Source organism: Caretta caretta, chromosome 10 (assembly GCF_965140235.1).
Source record: "Caretta caretta isolate rCarCar2 chromosome 10, rCarCar1.hap1, whole genome shotgun sequence".
In the NCBI taxonomy this organism is placed as follows: Eukaryota; Metazoa; Chordata; order Testudines; family Cheloniidae; genus Caretta; species Caretta caretta.
Window position 1 is genome coordinate 72464620 of NC_134215.1, and position 12977 is coordinate 72477596.

The window sequence follows — 12977 nt, forward strand, 5'->3', positions numbered from 1 at the left end:
GCAATGAGGTTGCTTCAGAGAGATGCTGTTTGAAACCTGCCAGGCTGAGGCAGCAAACAGGCCGCTGGTCTGCTTTCTGCCATGGTGAGTGTGCAAATGAAAGGCGTGTTCGTTGTATAGGGAAAGGATTCACTAGGGAGGTATAAGGAAAGGGCCGCTCTCTGTCTCTCCTCCCCCACCTGCACAGCACCAGGCAGCTGGTGCACGCTGTGTACGGCTGTGCTGCTGATTAAATATTGAAAGGCTTTGGTTGCTTTTGTGCGGAAGCCCAAGTCCAGATGAAAATGAGGCTGTCTGAGGACAAATCTGCCCTGGCAGAGCGGGGCCTCTCCTCTCTCTGGATTGATATTACAGTACGGCTTCCACTTGGGCAGGTGCGAATAGTCATTTGGGTGCTCGTGTGAAGGCTCACATGGGACTTGGGTGCCCAAGAGATTTTTGTTCGGTCACACCTGAGCTGACTGATGGCCGAGGGGGATGATGAGTGTTGACAGGTGGACTGAGGGTGCAAACAGTATTTCGGAGGGACCCAGTGGCACTCGAAGCTGCCCAGAGGTTAGTCATGACCAAGGCTAAGCCAGAAGGCTCAGGTTCAAGCAGCAGCCCCTCCTTGGCTGATCTGCTCTTTGTGTCTAGAGAATAAGGACCACCTTCCTGACCCACACAGCTCTGGTACACACCTCCAAGAGAGAGGCACAGGGTGAGGGATGGAGACAGAAGCAGAGAGAGAGAGAGAGAGGATTTGCTGTGGATTTAGCGGGTTAGAATGGGAGAGGAGGAGAGTCAGGAATAGGGTGGGGCTAGAGGAGGTGAGACGGAGGTGGCAAGGACTGGGGCACACCTGTTGGGGTTTTGGGGAGAGGGTCACTTGGGAACATAGGGACAGCACCATGGAAAGGCTGCAGTATGGTACCAGGCTGGGGCTGTACGTCATCAGTCAACACAAGGAAAGAAGGTGGCAGGCAATGTAGGCTGGGACTTGTGGGAGGAAAAGCCCTTAACCACCTAACAGAGTCTCTGAGCGTCAGAAAACCTCCTTTGACCTCACTGAGGTGCAGGACATAGAGGGGGGAAAATGCGTTCCTGAAACCATCTGGGTTGAACTTCAGGGGGAAATAGAGAGACTGACCCAGATGAGCCCTGGTCTTTCTCCGTCCCCAACAGGGTCACCACGGCACTCAGTGACTTTGCAAAGGATGGGGTGGGAATGCTACTATGATCAGCAACACACCTGTGTGTGCCTAGAGGACCCCCTAAACTCTGTGATCCTCAGGGCTTCCCAGGAGCTGCCCTATGGATCACGAGAGAAGCAGGAATCCTTTGCCATGTGTACTGGGCAACAGAGAAGGCACAACTTTCCCTCTGAGTGCACTAGGGGGACACAGTTCAGCCGCCAGAGATAGAAAACGTACCTGTTTTATGGACATGGTGGCTGCACATGGCACCAAGATGTTCCTGGCTGTGGTGGCAAGATACCAAGGGTCATTTCATGACTGATACCTTGACACTGCCCCACCACCAAAGTATTGGCCCAATTTTTAACCTGAGCCCTTGACCCCTGCTCTGTGTTGAAGTGAGACCTTGGGAGTACTTGCCCAACAGCTCACCCCCAAGAGGTCATTTCTGTAACTGTGGTGCCCATTTCTGGGTCTCTGTAGCTAGACTTCCTCTTATCCCCTCACTTTTTTTGCCATCTCTCCCACTACCCCAGATCCTTTGGGGTTGGCCATTACCCTGTGGGATCTGAAAAACACCCTGCTTTTATGCTGCTCACTACTGGGTGCCTGCATGCAAGGTACTAATTTACGTAGGCTAATATCCTCCTAATGAGCATTTCTGACAACTCACCATGTTTGCACGGGTTGCTTTGGAAAATCGCAGCAAACACTGAGCATTCAGACAACTTGGGGCAGCAAACTCCAGTGCTGAAAATCCCTTGGGCATCCGGCTTCTACTTGGAACCCTAGATGGGGCCCCAAATAGCTATTTGCACCAGCTCACGCTTTTGATGTGCTGCCCGTGATGTGTAGAATTGTCCCTTCTCTGCTTCCCATTCCACTTTCACACAGAATAGGAAAAGCTGCTTCCATAACACTTTTAAAAGCGAGTGACCAATTTCTCCCCTTGCCCTCCATCTCTTTCTGAGTCTTTTCTGCCATAGGTTGACCCATGGGAGGGTTCCTGAAGTGTCATGTGTGTCACGCTGGATAGGGGGATGCCGTGACTTTTAGAAACAAAAAGGACGTCATTGCCCAGGGAACACAGTGTCCTATAGCAGTGCGGTCCCAAAAGCTGGCCCAGCTAAGCCGGGGAGCAGCCAGTCAGTTTGGGCACCCAGTACAGACAGCATATTTTTTCAGAGCACTAGCATGGCCCATGTTTTGCCTGGAAAATTCCCTGTGTAGTTTGAGTTACAAAAGTGGGGGCCTAAATCCTCTGCAGAGTGTTCAGAGGGGGCCTGTTGAAAAATCCCTCTGAATATAATTCAATGTAAATGTGACAGCTAGATGAGTTCCAAGCGCAAATCAAAAGGAGTACTTGTGGCACCTCAGAGACTAACAAATTTATTTGAGCATAAGCTTTCTCCAAAATCAAAAGGAGAGCATTGCTTGCATGCAAGCGTGTTTGTCTATGTGAGAGACAGTGTGTTTTGTCTGTGCGCATGTGCACCCTCAAGGTAGAAGGTTCCTTTTCCTGGGCAGCTGGAAGAGTATGGTATGAGTGTGCACACCTGGTAGCATAGACAGTGCATGTTTATCCAGGGAGTAGTTACATACTTGATTTTAATGCTGCTGTATTCTGTAATTACTCTGGATAGATTGGCATCCAGACATCTGGTAATAACTGGATGTTACCAAACAAACACCAGTGAATGGAAAGGTAGCCTGGCCACTAGAGAGGGGAACAACACAAATAATGTCTGGGGGTTGGATAAATAACCCAAAATTCATTTAGTGTATCCAAACCTGAGTGGATATAGGGAAAGCCATTGGATGCCAACAGATCACAGAGAGGAATAGAGCTGCGAGACTGGTTCCTCTGGAAGGAAGAAATTCTTTAAGGGATAGTGTTTATGTATTTCTTACAATGGACAATTAGCCTGAGCAGCAATCATTTCCCTGGCTTGCTTCATACGTGTATTGTTTTAGAATATAAAACCAGCAATAGAACGTTCAGCCATATCTGAAACCGAGGTAAAGGAAAGCCTCCTGAGAGGTCATTTCAGTGCTAATGGGGGTCAAGATGAGTTCTATTTGCAGGGCTGCCCAGGAACATTAGCAGAGTCTGACAAGAAACACAGTTTATCGACTTTCTAATTTGACCACACCGATCATGAAAAACCCACAGCTGCCGCCTGAGCAAAGAGAGGCGTTCAGATCAAATGCCTATTGTGCAGCAGTCAGTGAAGGCCTGGGCGAGGGATTTGGGCTTTGTGTTATCTCCTCACCTTCACTCCACCACGGCTCTCCCACAGTCAGATTCAAAGCCCCACCATCCCCTCCGTGTCAGGTGGATTATGGTTTTCGAAAGAGCTCAGAGCCAGTAATTCAAGTGCTCAATGCCCAGATTCTCAAAAGAGCTCATCCCCGTCATGCATACAGCATGTTCACCGGCCCTGATAATGGATTCTGTGGCGCCCTTCTGAAAATTCTGGCCACGATGCCATTGGTTGCATGGCCCTTGGCAGATGAGTCAGAGAGCTGATTTCTGTTGGGCTGGTCACAGAGTCAATAAATGGAGGTGCTTGCCAGTCTTTGTAGATGTTCATATAACACACCATGTGCAATCACATCTCTTTCTAGTGTCTGGACCCAGAGACTATAAAAGCCTGCTCCTTACAGATAAAAGGAACCTCTTTTAGCTCAAGTAGGTCTTATGCTTTGGGTGCTGAAGTTCCCAGGTTCCATCTCTGCTGTGAAGCGTGGTGCCTGTAGGGGAATAGCCATAGTTTGTTACAACATGGGACTAGACCTCCTGTGGACCTCACATACTTGGAACTAGCTTAACAGCTGGATGGCCTGATTTTCCAAAGTGCTGATCACCAGGCAGTAAATTGTGAAATTGGTGGGAACTACTGGATGCTCCACTCATATGGAAGTCAGGCCAGGAGTGCGTAATGCAGTGGCTTAGTGCATCTGAGCCTGTCTCCCTCCAACAGAGGACCCCACTTAAAGGAGTTCTTTAATGCAAATAGTGGAGATCTGAATTCTAGGACCTTAAGTACCACAGTTTCTGTAATATATGTGGCCACTTGTTTTTATATGAATTCACACTTAGCTCTGCATGTGGCCGTGGTTCTGACCTGCTCTCTCTCTCCCTATATATAATATCTGTGGTTTAATTTAATTCTTGGCTTCAAAGCAGGTAGTTGGACAAGGGGGAATGCATTGTCAGAGGATTGCTATCAGGTTGACAAGGTTACAGTGCTGTGAATGCAGGAGAAGCTTTTGAAGCGATAGGTCAGAGCATGACTGTGTGTGTAGAACTGGGACTTTGTGCTAAGCACGAAGGAGAATGACAGTTCAGTCTGCCATTTATTGGCAGCAGGGTGACTTTTCAGATTGGAGTAATAAATGCATTTGATACCTTTGAACTGGAACAGAATGAGGAGTTTCCAACCCCTGACATCACATTGCCTAGTGCAGAGCCTGTAAGTGCCAGCTGGAGGATTTCTCTCTTCTATCCAGAAGGGCTATAGGGGATAAAGGAGCAGTTTCTGTAATGAACTCCTGTGTTGCTGTGTTAATTAGTGGTGGAATCTAGAATGTTGGCAAAAAGGTGTTACTAATTTGGCCACAGATGCAGCCCAGAGCTAGAGAGGTTGTGGGTGAATTTCATTAGCAAAAATCAGCTAATAGATCAGTCCAAGCATGAGGTATTTGAATAGGAAATACTGGGAAGGTATTCTCTACTGGTCTGCATGACTTTCACAACACTGGGTTTCGCTGCATAGCTTTGCTTTGTATCCATCTGGCACTGTTTGCTGTCTCGTGAACCTGTCCGATCTGGTCATTCTGTTTCCATCATGTCCTATAACTCCAGAAGACCAAGCACAAGAGAGTGCTGAGTTTGTTTTTTCACACGTTCCTTTCCATTCAGCCAGAAGACTGCTTCTAGCAAGCTTTAATTGTAAAGCCACTGGTATGTCTCCATGATAATGCGATTCATACATGTTTCACTGTTCATTTTCTAAATGTTCCAGGTAGCCAGATGTTTTTCTTGGGGGTGGGGCTTATAGAAAGTGCAAATGATTTGGACCCAGGTGCTGACAGCAAGATCACCAGTTTTGCAGAAGATAGAAAAGTGAAGAAAAGTAAATAAGGAACAAAATGAGTCAGACTCCAAAGGCAGCAGGCAACTTCTATGGCTGGGCCAACGTGGTTCAATATCAAGAGATTTACAATTGTCACTCTGAAAGCAAAGATCAAATCAGGGAAAAAGTGAACCTAATGCAACAGTTTTCTGCCCAGCTTCCTTATCTCACTAGGTCCCTTTGTGTTATTTCTTTGTCCTTACTAGGAAGTGCAACTTCTCCCCATTTAATACCATCTGTGAATTTCATCATTGTCCTGTGTGCCTCCTTCCAGATAATTCACAAAGCTGTTAAATGAGAAGAGATCAAACAGTGGGCTCTGAGTTAACCCAGTTGGCAGCTCACCCCAGTCAGAACATGGCTTTATGCCCTTACCCTTTGTTTATACCCTCTTTGTCAGTTTTCAGTCACAACGTAGTGTTTCTACTGAAGCCGAGTAAGCTTTGGCGAGACACTTCATCAACTGCTTGATAAAAATCCAACAGTATTACCCCTGTGGTCAAGTGACAGTGGTAGAGACTCCCAGAAAGAGCTGCTTTCTTTTGACATTAGTCAAAGAACATGATTAGAATAAGGAAAAGAATATCATTAAGGATAATGCCACACTCTCTCTCTCTGCTTCAGTGGAGAACTTCTGCTTAGTAGCTTCCTCATCTCCCTTCCTGCTACAGGGTTAGAGGAAAACACTCCAGCTTGCATGGCAAGAATCTGTTCTTTATAAGGCCCTTCCCAAAATGCTGCTTCTTGCTCAAAGATACGATGATAATTCCATTTGAATTTCACTCAGCCCTGCTGGAGAGAGAAGACACCTGAATCCAATACCTTTGCTTTCCTAGGGCTTGTTCCACAGTCTGTTAAAGTCAATGCAAGTTTCCCACAGACCACTATGGGCTCTGGGTCAGGCCCCTAGCAATTGCTATGCCACACTGTGAACAAATTTAACCCCTCATCATCCAGGTTTGCACACTCGTTCAAAATGCATGAGTAAGTGTAAAACAAGGATTTTGCTGTCTGAAGTGGAGGATTGTCCAGCCAAAATAAAAATAATCTGTTCAAAGGTCTGCAGGATTAGAAACTTTTTGAAGGAAGCGGTTCCCCTCCTGAGTCACTGACATTCACAAAAATTACAAGTGGGAATAGGGCTGAAGCTTTTCAGGTCACCCAATTAAAATGCCTTCTGTGGTGGGATTCCACATGCATTAACCAATTCCACACACGAGCAGTGAGATTTGTTCAGGGCAAATAAGCGCTTTTCCCCATAGCATGAGGCAGGGCCTAAAATAAGCGTCCCTTCTGAGCACACCTAGCTGCCTGCATCCTTCTTAAGAACTCATGCTTGGGAGAGACACAGGTATTTTTTGAAGCAATATTTCCAGCTGTCAAGAGTGGAGTGGATTAGATCCCCATTATGTCATTGGGTCAGCCTGGTGATCACATGGTAGATTAATAAGCAACAGCTCTAATAATTAGAGTGACCGAGTTTCTTCTGCATGCAGTAAGCTTCCTAAGAGGGGCTGAGTACTAGCAGTGATTCCTGGGGGGCTCAGAGTCTCGCTCAGCATTTGTCCCTCTGTGATTTGGCTTTGGGCTTTGGAGTGTACATCAAACAGCTGATCTGCTGCATGAAACATCGCTGCAGCATTCAATTTAAGCACAGTTGCTCTTTCAGTAGGTCACCTGTCCTCCAGTGTTTAAAGGAAAGAAGGTGGGGTGAAAAGGGGGCTAGGGTGGATGCAACATTTAACCCTTTCTGCACTCTAGGGGCATGAAATATACAGAGAAGAAAATGACCCCAGTGGGGCCCTATGGACTTGTGCGATATGTTGTGTTGAGCTTCATTCTAATCAACAGGTATGCAGGTACCTGACTGGCCCTGGTCCTGTCCCATGAATGCATATGGGAGGGCAAGGGCTGGCTGGTCATGCAGCACCAAGAGCATTGCCATCTCTCAGATTTGCCCTGCAGAACAAACTCCTCCCCCTCACAGCACCTTAATATTGTGATGTCACATCACGGTGCAAGGTTGTCTAGCAGCCCGAAGAGGTAATCTGTGGAGTTTCTCTATCCCACAAGCCCAGCCTGCAGGACTGACCTGTGAAACTTGAGACAGTCCTGCAAAATGCGGGACTTGTGACAAACAAGCTTCTAAGATGCTAACATCTTAATTGAATGTGATTTCACTTCTGATCCACTAACATTTCGCAACATCTATCCTTACCTGTATGCTGCCGTTAGGTAATGGGAGTCATGTGTTTTCTCTAATTTTTTCCATCCATGTGTGGAATAAATTTTGTTATGTGCACAGAGGTATGTGGGGATGTGCGCCACCAGTAGAAACAAAAAACCTAGACAATATATATATATATTTTTAAAAGTTACCATAGGGATAATTACTCCATCCAGGACAAGTGAGGAATTTTAGAACTCACTATTCAAAGAATTAAATGTAAGTTTAAGAAAAATAAAAATTATGAAATGCATAGACCAGTCAAAACACTAAAATAACACATTTTGAAAGAATAAAATTACAGAGAATATGTGCATTGCAGGAAGTACCAAGAAGTGATAACAACAATAATACAACTATGTGTTAGGAAGTGAGTGTGAAAGAGATGGAGTGTGTGTGTGTGCGCGTGTGACAGTGTGTGTGACACAGAGACTCTGTGTGTATGCTGGCTGCTGGGGACATTTCTGAGAGACGCCCTGCGTTGTCTCTTTAAGACACTCACTGAAAGCTCTCCTGAGCCCTGTTGTCTCCCCTCCCATGCTCTGCAGAGATGGGGTACATAGGCAGGGGGAGGCGGGAGAGAGAAAGTGTGTGTGTGTGTGTATGTGTGTGTTAGAGAGAGAGAGAGAGAGAGAGAGTGTGAGCTGGCTGCTGGGGAAATCTCAGAAACGGTGCACTGTCTCTTTAAGAAAGGCACTCAGCCACTCACTGGTCACCGCAGAAGCTCTGGGAGTCTGGAGTCAGGCTGTGTCTTCTCTGCACTGCTCTGCGGAGATGGGATACAGGGGTGGGGGGACACCCTGACCTCAGCACCTTCCCCTCCGGCCTCTCTGCGCAGCCAGCAGGGTGCTGGGAGGGAGCCACGTGGGGAGAGGGGCACCTGAACACATGCTGTGGGCTGTGAGCGCTCTGCTAATCAGCGGGGTGGCATTTGAAGCTCTCCTGGGCAGCCGCCCAAGCGCGCAGCTTACAGGGAACAGTCTCTTCCTGTCTCTCCCGCTGACTTGCTCTGTGACCCTGAGCACTAATCTGTGCCTGCCTCGGTTTCCCCCTATAAAATGGGGCTAATAAAATGTGCCCACCTTTATAGAGTGCTTTGAGATCCCTTGATGAACAGTGATATATAAGTGCAAAGCTATATCACCTGTGATTATTACTATTACCCCCAGGTACAATGCAAGGCAGACAGGAATTTAACAGGACTGCTTGTGAATGGCACCATTGGCCCCGTGTACAGGAGACAGATGACTATTGTCAAGAAGACATTTGGATGGTGCCCAGGCACTGCACCGACAGGTATTTTACCTGGCCCATGCTGTGCTGATGGGTCTCTGCTAAATAAGCAAATTTGTCAGGGTGGAGGTGCTAACAGAATGAGCAATCACTGAATCGAGGCAAGTTCGCCCTGCATCCTTATGCAAAACATTTCTTGCTTGAAGTGCAGATGGAGCCAATTATAGTGTTTGTATTTATCCAGTGCTAGGGAGGCTGCCTTCCTCCCTATCTATATTTCATGAGTCCCTGGGCTCGCTGAGCTATGCTCTGCCTGCAGTGTCTTTGAATGGCTTCTGAACTGGAAGAGGAATGATGGCTTAAGATTTCTGTAGGAACGTCCATGGACAAGTGAAATATGTGGGGATCTCTCCCCTTCTTGCATTGGATTTTGCCCCCAGTGCTCAGGGCTGGATGTTGTTTGGCTCTGGACTGGTCTCTTAAAATCTGTCTGTATTCAGACATGCCTGGGTGACAAGCTGGCTCGCCAACCCACCAGTCATTAGGAAGAGTCAGAAAACTAAAAGCAGCTCTGCATCACCGAATAGCAAATAAAAAATCCAGCTATTCAATGTCTTTTCCATCTTTTATTCATCTAGAGGTTAAATATGTAACAGGCCTATTATTAGCTCACCTAGCCCAGCGCTCTAGCCAGTGCGAGGATTATCCCAATAGGACATTGAATAGCATTTTGTCCAGTCTGATTTTAAACCTGCCAAATGATGGGGTTTCTGTCATTTCCCATGGGATGCTGTTCTCAGTAGAGCTCACTCTAAAGAGGTTTTTGCTGATAGCCGGCGTTTGAATTTCTTGCCTTCATTCCTACCTGTGATGCCCCCCACACCCACATCTTTGGTGGATTCCCGGCTGGTGTAAATGGGTGTAGGTACACCAATTTCAATGGAGTTACACCACCAATTCAGGATCTGACCCCTAGAGCACACTAAGGCCTGGTCTACACTTACAATGTAGGTTGACGTAGCTACCAACCCCCGAGAGCCGTAGCTCTGCTGACTAGCCCCCAGCTTAGATGCAGCTGGGTCGATGGAAGAATGCTTCTGCAGACCTAGCTATCAATGCTTGGGGTGGTGGAGTTCCTACAGCAAACCCCTTCCATCTCTGTAGACATGGTCTAAATAGCTCTCCTCCCTCCACACCAAAATGCAAAGCAATCATATTTCATTAAAAGAGAAGCTCCCTGTCTCTTCCTGAACCCGCTTCTTCTGCTGGAGCGGGTCACACATTTTCCATCAAAATTGTTCTTTTTGACAGAAAATGGCTTTTTCTGGGGATGATGAAATTCAATCCCTGCCTCTCCACAGGATTGCTGTTCAGAAAGGCCTACAGGATGGTTCTTACCACGCAGCCAGAATTTCCTGCACAGCCTCTACTGCTGAGGTTCCCAGTTTTTCACTACAGCGTCCATTGGCCTTGTGTCCTTGTCATTTGCATTAGGAAGTTAGGGATACTCCAGATTCCAGTTCTGTCTACTCTCATACACCCATGTGAACAATCAGTTGCTTCAGTGGTGGCGGTCCAGACCACATCCAGTGTGCACTTAGAAATGAATGTACTGTCTCCCTCCACCTGTTCCATTCCCTGGATCCCTGAGCCCTGGGAATTACCTGACTGACTTGTGGCTGCCCACGTTTCACTCGCCTATGTCTCTCTGGGTGGGGTCTGCTGAACTATTGAAAAGCCTGTGAGACCTGAGAGCCCGCGGTGGTTTGGCTGCAGGCATTTCCTGGGTCATTAAGCAGCGACACTATCAAATGTTTCTGTGCCACGGCTGCCCTTCACTAGAAAATAACTTCCACCCGTCTTTTGGAAATTACCCTCCGACCTTGCTGTGTCTAGGAAAGCGTCTGTCTCTGAGGGTCCAGGTTCTGCTCTTAAACGTCAGTGTAAATCGCTGTGAAGTGCTGAGAATCCAGAGGCAGATAATGTCAGGCTGGAATAACTCCGCTGAAGTCAGGGGAGGGTCATCCGTGGGAAACTGGTGCCCCGGTGAGAAGTAGTGCATGTGAGAGGATTATCAAACCCAAGCGGGCCAAATTCAGACCTGATGCAATTGTACCTGTCTGAATATGGCCCAATGAAGTTACTCCAGGTTTACACCAACATAACTGAGAGGAGAATTTGGTCCAGAGTCTAGAAAACTTGATCCAACAATATGATTTCCTAGACACTGCAAATGCTGCATTTGTGGTCCCTGTCTTTCTGTCTGCTCTCTCAGGATTCTTTCTTGTTGGGGGGTAGGTCTCTGTTAAATACAGTCTGTCGGTCCCACCTTTCCTTATATACATTCTTCTGCCTCCGTTGCTTTGCAGTTCTAACACTCTGTGGTACAGGGTTCCCTGAGGCATGACGTCATTGAGATTGCTCATTGGACTTGTGAATAGAGCTGGCTTTTTCTAGTAGAGTAACCCTACCTGCCTAGCTAAGAAAGAGCTGCTGGCTCCTTGGTACACAGCATCCCCAGAACCTGCCCCTCAGTTACAGACAATGCTTCGCAGATTCGTCTGAACTCTAGTGTGCAGTCTCAGATGGAGTGTGACTATTAACTTTCTCTGCTGGAATACGACAAAGCTTTCTCTCCCTCTCTGTCTTTTCTCTTGTGTTGCTTGCTCAGTCTTTCCTTGTGAAGATTTTAACATATTAAATATTGTTTGCAAGAACATAATATTGGCCATAATGGATCACCCCATTGGTCCATCTAGTCCTGAATCCTGGCTCCAGCACTGGCCAGTTCTAGACACTTCAAAGAAAGTTGAAAGTCTTCGACACCACAACCAGTGCCAGCAGCCTGCCACACCCTCACCACCAAGCTCTAGGAGCAGCACTGGAGTTGCTGGTCAGTGAAGCTGGGTGTCCTCCTGTTATGAAGAGGCAAGTGGGTAAGGGTCAAGGAGGGAGGGTGTTTTGGAGTCTGCAGAAAGAATTGCAATTGAGGGTATCTCGGTGGGCATCTGAAGAGGGACAAAGCGTATCTGCTATGGCCTGTGGCCGGCCCCATAGCATCCTGGCCTGGGGCACTCTGGGGAATAAAGAGCTAGCTACCGGGAAACAACCAGTCCTCTCCTCTGAGTCCAGCCTGGTGACACAACATCACAGTACCAGGGTGTGAAAGAAAGGTGGCAATCCTGAGTGAGCCAAAGCTGGGCTGTTAGTGTCTGGCAAGCTCAAACGCATCTCCTTCAGACTGGCTCCGATTCAGATCCAGCCTGGTGCCAGTGAGACTACTGTGTGTATAGTAAATCCTGCAATGGTGTACCAGCGCAAACTGAGATAGACCCGGGTGTACAGACAACCGTAGATACTGGAAGATGAAGCAGACCATTAAGCAGTAAGGGCTGCAGTTATCTTCAGAATGCTGTCCACCTCCCCACCCTACATCCCGCTACTGTGCGGTATAAAGCAACATACACACTCCATTCTTAGTCATGGGAAGCTTCCATGCTCCAGAGTTCATCTGCCCATTAAATTCTTCAGGGGAGGCAGGGAATGAAAAACTCGACTGTTTCCCTTAGGAAATAAAAGGTCCTTCTAAAGATCCTATTTAAAAGCAAACAACCACCCACCAAATGTGTCTTGTTCCATTTCCAGCAGCAGATTCACTTGTGTCTGAATAGATTCAGGCTGTACTTAGACCTCTTTCAGTGTTGGGCTGGCAAGGGCAGAAAACACAACTGCCATGTAAATGCCTTTAGGACACAACTATTTGCGCATAATGCAGATCCATCTGTGGGTCTCATCTGCACAAGAAAGGTAGACACTGTGAGCATTCCATAGTGACTACCCGGGTCCCCACCTCCATGTCTCCTACCGCCAGGCCCAAGAGTGAATTTAAAGCACCAGATTTATAGCCATGGAGTATGATGGTGTAGCATGGGCAATGGTGGTTTCAGCTTCCCCCAAGTGCCAGCTCTGCCGATGCCCCTTACCGATCTATATTAGGTGCTTCTCTGGCCCCCTGCAGTATCTGAGAGCCTCACAACTTGTAATGTATTTACCCTTGGAACACCCCTGAGGTAGGGAAGTACCATTATCTCCATTGTAGAGAGGGGAAAGAAGGCACAGGGAGACTAAGTGACTTGCCCCATGTCACACAGGAAGTCTATAACAATGCAGGGAGTTGAACCCAAGTCTCCAAAGTCCTACCCT

The 12977-nt window shown here is 47.4% G+C and overlaps 1 protein-coding gene across 3 annotated transcripts in view; it reads left to right on the forward strand.

Annotated features, from left to right (window-relative positions):
* Positions 1 to 12977, forward strand: part of SV2B (synaptic vesicle glycoprotein 2B) — a 99626-nt gene that overhangs the window by 16038 nt on the left and 70611 nt on the right. Inside the window, exon 1 of one of the 3 annotated variants that reach the window (XM_075133187.1) lies at positions 8817 to 8837. The exons of the other annotated variants lie outside the window; for them this stretch is intronic. The gene's annotated coding sequence lies outside the window, so the exon portion shown is untranslated. Of the gene's footprint in view, positions 1 to 8816; positions 8838 to 12977 lie in introns of those variants that run through there. 3 annotated transcript variants of the gene reach the window in all.